This window comes from Macaca thibetana, chromosome 19, assembly GCF_024542745.1.
Source record: "Macaca thibetana thibetana isolate TM-01 chromosome 19, ASM2454274v1, whole genome shotgun sequence".
Taxonomy (NCBI): domain Eukaryota; kingdom Metazoa; phylum Chordata; class Mammalia; order Primates; family Cercopithecidae; genus Macaca; species Macaca thibetana.
The window spans coordinates 2631910-2642671 of record NC_065596.1 but is presented as its reverse complement, the minus strand read 5'-3'; the positions used below and the strand labels follow the sequence as shown (position 1 = coordinate 2642671).

At 46.2% G+C, this 10762-nt stretch overlaps 1 long non-coding RNA gene across 1 annotated transcript; it reads right to left on the bottom strand.

Moving 5' to 3' along the window:
* Positions 1-6244: 6244 nt before the first annotated feature.
* On the bottom strand, positions 6245-10021 carry LOC126942409 (uncharacterized). Its single transcript, XR_007721554.1, has 3 exons — positions 9973-10021; positions 9185-9302; positions 6245-6382 (listed from the first exon to the last, which is right to left on the bottom strand). It is a non-coding gene; the product is annotated as an uncharacterized LOC126942409 (long non-coding RNA).
* Between the last annotated feature and the right edge of the window lie 741 nt (positions 10022-10762).

The following is a 10762-nucleotide window of genomic DNA, read 5'->3' as shown; positions in this document are numbered from 1 at the left end:
TTACTGCCGATTTCCTCCCTACAATGATCCTATTGTCCTGCCACTCCCTTATCTTTAAGATGGTAAAGATAATTATCAATAAATACTAAGGGAACTCAGAGACCAGTGCCCGCGTGGGTCCTCTGTAAGCTGAGCACCGGTCCCCTGGGCCCACTTTTTCTTTCTCTATACTTTGTCTCTGTGTCTCATTTCTTTTCTCAAGTCTCTCGTTCCACCTAACGAGAAACACCCACAGGTGTGGAGGGGCAGGCCACCCCTTCATAATTTGCTCAAGCAGTGAAACTGCATCTGGTACAGCAGCTGCAATTGGAGTCACCACTTGGTTAAGCTTACGATAATCCACTGTCATTCTCCAAAATCCATTTGTCTTCTGCCAAATAAAAGAGTTGAACGGGGATGTGGCGGGAATCACCACCTCTGCGTCTTTCAAGTCCTTGATGGTGGCACTAATCTCTGCAATTCCTCCACAGATGCAATGTTGTTTTTTATTTACTATTTTCCCAGGTAGAGGCAGCTCTAATGGCTTCCATTTGGCTTTTCCCACCGTAACAGCCCTCACCCTACCAGTCAGGGAGTCAATGTAGGAGTTCTGCCATCTGCTAAGTACGCCTATGCCAATTATGCATTCTGGAACTGGGGAAATGACCACAGAATGAGTCTTGGAACCCACTGGATCAACAGTAAGTTGAACCTGAGCTGAATTTCTATTAAGTACTTGACTTCCATAAGCCTCTACCTTTTTTTTTTTTGAGATGGAGTCTTGCTCAGTCACCCAGGCTGGAGTGCGGTGGCACGATCTCTGCTCACTGCAAGCTCCGTCCCCCAGGGTTCACGCCATTCTTCCGCCTCAGCCTCCTGAGGAGCTGGGATTACAGGCACCTGCCACTATGCCCGGCTAATTTTTTGTACTCTTTTTTTAGTAGAGACGGGGTTTCACCGTGTTAGCCAGGATGTTCTCAATCTCCTGACCTCATGATCCACCCGCCTCGGCCTTCCAAGGTGCTGGAATTAAAGGCGTGAGCAACCGCGCCCAGCCATAAGCCTCTACTTTAACTGGAGGACCATAGTGATGTTTCGGGTCCCCTGGAATCAACATCAGCTCAGAGCCAGTGTTCAGTAGTCCCCAAAATGTCCAATCATTTCTCTTTCCCCAATGCACAGTTATCCCCATAAAAGGTCAGAGAGCTCCTTAGGGAAAGATGGGAGAAAGATTCACTATATAAATTGTCGGTAGTGTACTGGGATCACTCCTCAAGGGAATCCGGCCTCCCCTTTATTCAAGCGGTTCTGGGTCTGTAAACTGGCTCAAGTCTGGAAATTGATTGAGGGGCCATGATTCTGTTTTTATATTTTAAATTAGTCTTTTGTCCATTCGACCTAGAAGCTTTCTGCTTATATAAATTAAGCAGGAATGCAGTAGGTTTCCTGTCAATTTTACTTCTAAGAACACTGTGATGAATCAGCCAATGCCAGAACTCTACACAAGTCAGACTATGCTGATTGCCGTTTTGCCTCTGCTGTCCATTACAGTAGCTATGCCCACCTTGCCTTTGATGGTTGAGTGCCACCACTTGGCCCCTGCCACCTCGGGATCCAATTATCCCCATTGTATTTAAATTTTGTAGTTGAATCACCATGGTTCTCACTGTTAGATGTAACATGCAGAGAAGAGCAATTACAAGGTTCTTCAAAGATACATGTGCTGCCCTCACAAATCTATTTTGCAAGGCAATGGCCAAAGGAACTTCCCTGCTGGAATTAGTATGTCTAAAGTGACTAATCCACTCCAGTATCCCAATCTCCCAAAGCCTTTTGATTCTTCCCTCCACATTAAACCAAGGGACATCAGGCATTTCCAGCTTGCTCACAGTGGGCCATCTTTTAATTGATATTTCAGCTAGCCAAGCAAATAAACTATTAGAACCTTTTTTAACTCCCCAAGCTGCAACATTAAATGCAGTGTTCATACTTAGTGGACCCAGATAAATAAATTCAGCCTGGTTCACCTCTATGTTCCTTCCACCATTACCCCACACCCTTAATATTCACCCCCAAGCCTGTTCTCCAGATTTCTGTTTATATAAATTAGAAAACTCAATCAGTTCTTTCTGAGTGTAGTGTACCTCCTCATGGGGCACACTCTCAACCTCACCTCTAGGGGGTCCACTGGGACCTAAGTCTACTTACATGCCTAGAAGCAAACAGGGGTGTTGAGGGTGGCTCCTGAGAAGAATCAACGTTATTTTGCCTGGCAACTGCCTCAGGAAAGGCCATCACTTTTGCCTCAGGCAGTGCAACGTTTATCTCAGACAAAGGTGGAAAGGATGATGGCAGCATGGATCAGAAAGGGGATGCTGCCACTACTGGGGATGGGGAAGCTGTTTCTTCTGACAAAAAAGGCTCATCAGAGTTTACAAACTCGGTGCCCCTAGCTTCATCAGGTTCCTCCCACACGTCCCCATTCCAAGTGGCAGGGTCCCATTCTTTTTTTTTTTTTTTTTTTTTTTTGAGACGGAGTCTCGCTCTGTCGCCCAGGCTGGAGTGCAGTGGCCGGATCTCAGCTCACTGCAAGCTCCGCCTCCCGGGTTTATGCCATTCTCCTGCCTCAGCCTCCCGAGTAGCTGGGACTACAGGCGCCCGCCTCTTCGCCCGGCTAGTTTTTTGTATTTTAAGAACTTCTAAAATACAACTTCTAATCCCTGAACTCAGGGATTCTATCTTTTGGCTTCAGAAACAGTTACTGAGCCTCAAATCTGCTAAGATTGCCCTGAGTGAGAGTCTCATCTCCTGTAGGGAAAGAGCTGAAATTGTGGAAAAACAGACACAAACTCTTATTATGCTAGTGGCTGACCTGCAATGAAAGGTATATGCACAGCCTCACCAGTTGTCTACTGTTGAAGTGAGGGCATTGATTGGAAAAGAATGGGACCCTGGCCGGGCGCGGTGGCTCAAGCCTGTAATCCCAGCACTTTGGGAGGCCGAGATGGGCAGATCACGAGGTCAGGAGATCGAGACCATCCTGGCTAACACAGTGAAACCCGGTCTCTACTAAAAATACAAAAACTTAGCCGGGATGAGCTGAGATCCGGCCACTGCACTCCAGCCCAGCCTGGGTGACAGAGCGAGACTCCGTCTCAAAAAAAAAAAAAAAAAAGAATCCCTGAGTTCATCATTTTCTATCATCACTTTGTCCACTGAACTTAGGACAACCAGCTTCATTATGTTCCTTGGTACTCCACATATGGTCAAACCTCCGCCTGCTGGGTTTAAGCAATTCTCCGCCTCACCCTTCTGGGTAGCTGCGATTAGAGGAGCCCGCCATCACGCCCGGCAGCTGTTGACTGCATTCACTCATGAGACTCAGGACCTCAACAGTGGTCTTTGTCCATGTGTTATAGTGACAATAATAACTGCTGTCTGGGATTGCATACAAGAATAAAAATCTCATCTTTGTGCTGGACCACATTATATTTCACAATCTTACCTGTGGGAAAGGCTGAGAAATGAGAAATGAGAGTAACATCACCTGAATTCTTCACCTGGAATATGTCTCAATCTCCCCAATGGGCAAGGCCCAGGCTGGAGAATCAGATCACTTGCATGCAGGGCCGAGTGACATATTACATTTTCTCTAGGCACAGCCCAGGCAGGAGAGTGACAACATTTGAGTGCTGGGCTCAGAGATATGCCACAATCCCTTTTTTAGGCACGTCTCCTGCAACAGACAAGAGGCACATTATGTAGAAAATTGGTTCAGGGGTTTGTCACAATGTCCCCTTTGGGTGGTGCACAGGCAAGTGAGGAGAGTCGAATCACCCAGATAATGGAACTAGCAATATGTCACAATGTCCCCTGATGGAAGGGCAAAGACAAGAAAGTCACATAAGCTAGGTGAGAAAACTGACATATGTCACAATGCATGCTATGAGTAGGGATCATGGAAAAGAGGAGAGTCACATAACCTAGGGGCTATACCCAGGTATATGTAACAATCACTCCAGTGGGCAGGGCCTATGCATAAGGGGAGAGTCACATCACATAAATGCTGGGCCTAGCGATATGTCACAATCCCCACTGTGTACAGGTCCCAGAATAAAGTAAAGAGTCATATCATCTACATGTTGGGACCAAAGATATGTATAAATGACACCTGTGGGCAGGGACCAGGCAGAAGAGCCACAGCACCTGTGTGCTGGACCCTGTGATAAGTTACTATTTATCTGTTGGCATGGCTCCATCAGAAGAGGCAAATCCAACCACCTGGGTGCTGGACCCAGTGATATGTCACAATGTGTTCCATAGGTAAAGCCCAGGTAACAGAGGAGACTCACATCAAATAGTTGATGGGCACAGAGATATTTCACAATGCTCCCTGTGAACAGGGTGCAGGCAGGAGACTCACATCACCTTTGTCCTGGGCCACTATCTTTTGCGTGAGCAGAACATAGGAAAAAGAGAACCGCTGGCTGGGCACGGTGGCTCATGCCTGTAATTGCAGCACTTTGGGAGGCTGAGGAGGGTGGATTGCCTGAGATCATGAGTTCAAGATCAGCCTGACCAACAAGGTGAAGCCCCGTCTCTACTAAAAATACAAAATATATCAAGTGTGGTGGCAGGCACCTGTAGTCCCAGCCCCTCAGGAGGCTGAGACAGAAGAATTACTTGAACCCAGGAGCAGAGATTGCAGTGAGCCAAGATTGTGCCACTGCACTCTAGCCTGGGTGATGGAGTGAGACTCAATTTCAGAAAAAAAAAAAAAGAGAGAGAGCGAAGCATCACATCAGCTGAGTGCTGAGTGCTGAGTGCTGGGCCCAAATATGTCCCAATCCCCCTGTGAGCAGAATCTGTGCAGAAGAGAGTCAACATACATGGGTGATGGGCACAGAGATATTTCATAATGTCCCCTGTAGGAAAGGCACAGGCAGAAGTATAACATCACTTGAGTGTTGGACAGTGCAATATGTCAAAATAGCCAATGTGGTCAGGGCACAGGCAGAAATCACATAACCTGGATGCAGGGCCTGACAGTGCATCACAATGCCCTCTATGGGCAGAGCCAAGGCAGGAGAATAGGTCACATCCGCTAAGTGCTTGGCCAAGTGATATGTCATAATCCCTACTGGGGGCTGGACCAAGGCTGGGAAGTCAAATTGCTCAGATTCTGGGCAGAAGCATACATCAGAATCACACCAGCAGGAAGGTCCTGAAATGAAATTAACAATCCCACACATGTCCCAGTTTCAGGTATGAGAGTCAACACCTTTTTTACATTTGGTTTAAGTACCTGAGTCACAATTTCAACAATGGACTGGATTTGTGCACAAAAGACCCAACCCCTCCTGAAGACTCTGTCCCCTTATTGAAGCCACAGCCTTACAGCTCTGGGGAATCTTGGTCTGAGAGTAACCAACCCACCTATGGATCAGATCCACATGTAAGAGTTAATTCTTCAACTTTCCATTGCCTCTGAGTGGGAGATTCAGAGCCTCAACAGTGGACTGTGCTCATGTGGAAGGATGATGATCTTTACTATTGGCCACCTGTGCATAAGAGTGTCACAATATTACCTGTGTGCTGGGCCCTGTGAGGACAGTCTCTCTGCCATTCATGGGCTTTATATGCTATGCATGAGAGTCAGAATTTGCTCTGAGACCTCCATGCTGGTATGAACCCTTGATTGTACCCGCGGCCCTAAAGCCCACGTATGAGAGTCAACATCTCTTTAATTGACTTTGTCCAGAGAGAAGATTCCTCAACTGCCTATGAGATGGTTTTAGAAATGAGTCACCATTTCAATTGTGGTCGGATATGTACATATGACATTCACAATTCCAACTGTAAACTGCATCCATGTATGAAGTTCAAGACCTCATCAGTACACCGTGTCCTTGTGTGAATGCAACAATCCTAATAATTGGGGAGGTGTATATACAAGAAAAACAGTCTCACCTGTGTGCTGGGCCCTGTGATGACACTCTCTGTATCACCTGAGGGCTTTATACAGTATGTGAGGGAGTGGAAATTCTCTATGACCTTCCTACAAAAAGGAGACTCAGGATTTTACCCATTTCTCCAAGCTTAGTTATAAGAGACAGTATCTCTCCTGGTGACTGGTATGAGAGTCACTATTGCACCTGTAAGCCAGGCCAAGATGTGTGATGCAATCCCATTTGTCAGTAGACAGTGAGCAGGGTGGTCACATCACCTGAGTGCTGGGAAAGGGTTATGTCACCATCATTTTTGAGGCCAGGAACCAGGGATAAAAGAAACATCACCTTAGTGCTAGGCCAAGGGATATATTCCACTGTTTTCTGTGGGCAAGGTGCAGGCAAAAGAAACTCATGACCTTCTTGCTGGGCCCAGTGATACGTCACAATTTTCCCTGTGGGCAAAGTGGAGGCTAAAAACGAGGGTCATATATCTTAGGTCATGAATACAGAGATACATCACAAGGCCTCCTGTGGGCAGGCCACAGGTAGAAATCACCAATTTCCTAGGTGTTGGAGCCCACAATATATCAAAATACACAATGTATGCAGGGCCCAGGCAGGAGAGAAGAGTCACATAACTTAGGTACTGAGCCTAGCAATACATCCCAGTTTCTTCTTGGACAGAACCCAAAAGATAGAAGAATCTTATTACCCAGCTGTTGGGTGTAGCTGTATGTCAAAATATTCCCTGAAGGGAGAGATCAGGGAGGAGTGTAACCTCACCTACGTGAGAAGCCCAGAGATGTTGCCGATTCTGTGTAACGTTCAGGAATAAGAGAAGAGTCAAGTATCCTAGAAACTAGGCTAGATTATATGTTACAATTACCCGAGTGGGCAGGACTTTCATGAGAAGACTGTCACATCATGTAGCTGATGAACTAAACAATGCATCACAATTCCCACTATGTACTGGTCCCAGAAAGAAGAGGAGAGTCCCATCATCTAGGTGATAGGCCCAGAAATATGCCATATGCATCCTATGGGCAAGTAACAGGCAGAAGTATCTCAGCATATCTGTGGTAGGCCCGGTAGTAAGTTACTCTCCCTTCTATGGGCATGACCCAGGCAGAAGAAGTCACATCACCTAGGTGCTGGGCCCAGAGATATAGCATAGTATCTTTTGTGGGAAAAGACCAGGTAAAAGAAGAGACTCACATCAAACAGTTGATGGGTCTAGAGATACGTTACAATCTGTCTGTAGGCAGGGTCTGGGCAGGAGACTCAGTCACTGTGGTCCTGGGCACAGCACTATGTAAAAATGCTTTATTTTGGAAGAGTCAAGACAGAAGAATATCACCTGTCTGTTAGCCCAGGGACATGCCACAAAATCCCCTTGGTTTCAAACCAAACCTTGAAAGAAGAGTAGAGTAACGTCAGCTAGGTGCTGGTCCCAATTATTTGTCAAAATTCTTCTTTTGAGCAGAAATTGGTAGAAGATGATTATCAAAACACAAAGTTGATTGGTGCATAGATATGTCATAAAAACCTTGTAGGCAGGGCCAGGCAAGAGAGTTGCATCACCTGGGTATTGGACACAGCAACATGGCAAAATGGCCCATATGGGCAGGGCACAGGCAGGGGAGTCACATAACCTGAATGTGGTGCCAGTGATATGTGACAATGCCCCCTGTGGGCAACATGAAGACAGAAGAGACTCATGTTACCTGGATGCAAGGCCAAGCAATAGGTCACATGCTACATTTTTGCAATGCTAAGGCAGGAGCATGAAGCTACATCACCTAATTGCTGGTTTCAGTGAAATTTTATAATTTCAGCTGTGGGCTGGGCCCAGGGAGTAGAGTTAAATCACTGAGGTGACGGGCAGAATCTAGGTCACAATCACACCTACAGGAATGTCCAGGTATGAGATTAACAATCCCATATATGTCTAGGTTCTAGGTGTAAGATTCAATAGTTCATGTAGGTTGGGCCTAAGTAAAGGAGTCACAATCTAGATGGTCGAATAATCTGTCCATTAGACCCTTAATTCCTCGTGTGGACTGTATCTCCTTAGTGAAGTCACAGCCTCAGAGTTGTGTTGAATCTGAGAATCACCAACCCACCTGCGAATGGGATCCAGGTATGATAGTCAATTTTCTAACTTTTGACTACCTCCAAGTCTGAGATTCAGAAGCTCAATCATTGGCTGTTTTCATGAGACAGAATGACAGTCTTTACTGTTGACTGGGTGTGCATAGGAGTCTCACAATGTCACCTGTGTGCTAGGCTCTGTTGGAACACTTTCTGCACCGCCTAAGGGGTTTACAGAGTGTGCATAAAAGTCACAGTCTGCTCTGAGGCCTTTCTGCTTGTATGTACACCATGATTCTATCTGTGACCCTAAGTTCAGGTGTGAGCATAGTTGGCAGGGTCAGATTAGAGAGTCCTCACTCTCTAGCCGGCGGGGTCTAGATTGGAGAGTCTTCACCTGTCTATGCACTGCGTTTATTAATGAGTCACCACCTTAATTGTGGCCAAATGTTAATATATGACAGTAACATTTCCAACTTTGAACTGTGTCCACCTGTGAGATTCAGGAGCTCACTAGTTGTCTTTTGCCATGTGTGGGGGTGACAATCCTAAGAGTTGGCAGTTTCTGCATCTTAGAAACAATCTCACCTGTGTGCTAAACCCTGTGAAGACACTCTTTGTGCCACCCAAAAGGTTTACGAAACACACCAAAGATTGGTAAGACTTTTTTTTTTTTTTGAGAAGGAGCCTCATCTCACGCTGTCACCCAGGCTGGAGGGCAATGGCATGGCCTTGGCTCACTGCAACCTCTGCCTCCTGGGTTCAAGTGATTCTCCCACCTCAGCCACTTGAGTAGCTGGGACTACAGGTACATGCCACCACACCCAGCTAATTTTTGTATTTTCGGTAGAGACTGAGTTTCACTATGTTGGCCAGACTGGTCTCCAACTCCTAACCTCGTGATCCACCCACCTTGGCCTCCCAAAGTGCTGGGAATACAGGCATGAGCCATCGCGCCCGGTCAGATTGGTAATTCTTTACGACATTCTTACAAAGAGGGGGCCCAGGATCTTACTTGTTTCCCTAGGCTACAATACAAAAGACACTATCTCCCCTATTGGCTGATTCCAGGTATGGGAATCATCATAGCACCTATGAGTTGGGCCAGGATATTTGTCACAATCCCATCTATAAATAGAAAACGAGCAGAAGAGTCACATCACCTGGGTGCTGTATGAGGGATGTCATAATATTTCCTGGAAGCAGGGCACAGGCAGAAGAGTCACATAACCTGGTGGCTGAGCCCAGTGATATTTCACAATGCTCACTGTGGGAAAAGACCTGCCAGAAAAGACACATCACCTGGTTACTGGGTGCAGCGATATGTCACAATCTTCTCTATGTGCAGGCTGCAGGCAGAAAAAGAGTCACATCACTTTGGTGATACATGCAAACATATGTCACAAGGCCGCCTATGGGCAGGGCTTATTCAGTAACCTCTGATCCAATCCTATAGGTGTTGGGTCCAGTGACATGTCACAACACCAAAGATATGCATGGCTCAGCAAAACAAAAGATTTACATCATCTAGGTGCTGGATCCAGTGATATGTCACAATTCTCTTCTTTGGCATGGCTCAGGAAGAAGTAGAGAGTCAAATCACCTAGGTGTTGGACCAAGCCATATGTCACAATACACAGTAAATGCAGGGCTCATGAAAATAGGAGAGTCAAATCTCTGAGGTGCTGGAAACAGTGGTACATCACAATTTCTCCTTTGTCAGAGCCACATCACCTAGGTGCTTGGTCCAGTAATATGTCACATTTCCCTTGAGAGGTGAGCCCAGGCAAGAGAGTCACATCATTTAGGTGAGAACCCCACAGACGTGTCACTATTTTCCCTGTGAATAGGGCTCAGGGAGAAAAGGATAGTCACATCATTTAAATGATAGGCCCAGAGGTAGATTACAATGGCTCCTGGGTACAAAAACCAGGCAGAAGAATTATATCACCTGTGTGCTGGGCCCAGTGATAAGTCACTTTCCCTTGTGTGGGCATGGCTTCAGCAGGAGAGAAGAGTCACATCACCAAGATTCTGGTTCCAGAGATATGTCATAATCTCTCCAATTGACAAAGCATGGGTAGGAGAGGAGGGTCAAATGAAGCAGTTGATGGACCCAGAGATATGTCACAATGCCCCCCATAGGCAGAGTACAAGCAGGTACCTCCCAATTCTTTAGGTGTTGTGGTCAGGGACATGTCACAATACTTAAAAAATGCAGAACCCAGGAAATAAAACAGAGTCGCATCACCTAGGTGCTAGGTTCAGTGATATGTCACAATCCCTATTTCAAGAGGGCTCAGGGAAATAAAAAGAGTCAGATAACCAAGGTGATAAGTGTAAAGATATGTCATAATACTCCTGTGGGCAGAGTCCATTTAGCAGAGTCACATTACCTTGATGTTGGACCCAGCCATATATCACAATACACAGCATACCCAGGGCTCAAGCAGGGAAGAAAAATCACATGATCTAGTTGCTGCATTTGATGATATGTCACAATCACTTGTTTTTGCAGAGCCCAGACAGAAAAGAAGAGTCACATCTCCTAGTTGATGGATGCAGAGATAAGGCAAAAGGCTCCTTGTGGGCAGGACCCAGGCAGAAGGCTCTCACGCCCTAGGTGTTTGTCTCAGACATATGTCACGATACCAAATATAAGCAGGTCCCAGGCAAACAAGGAGTTTAGTGATATGTTACAATCCCCACTCTTGGCAGGGACAGGACGCACACACACACAA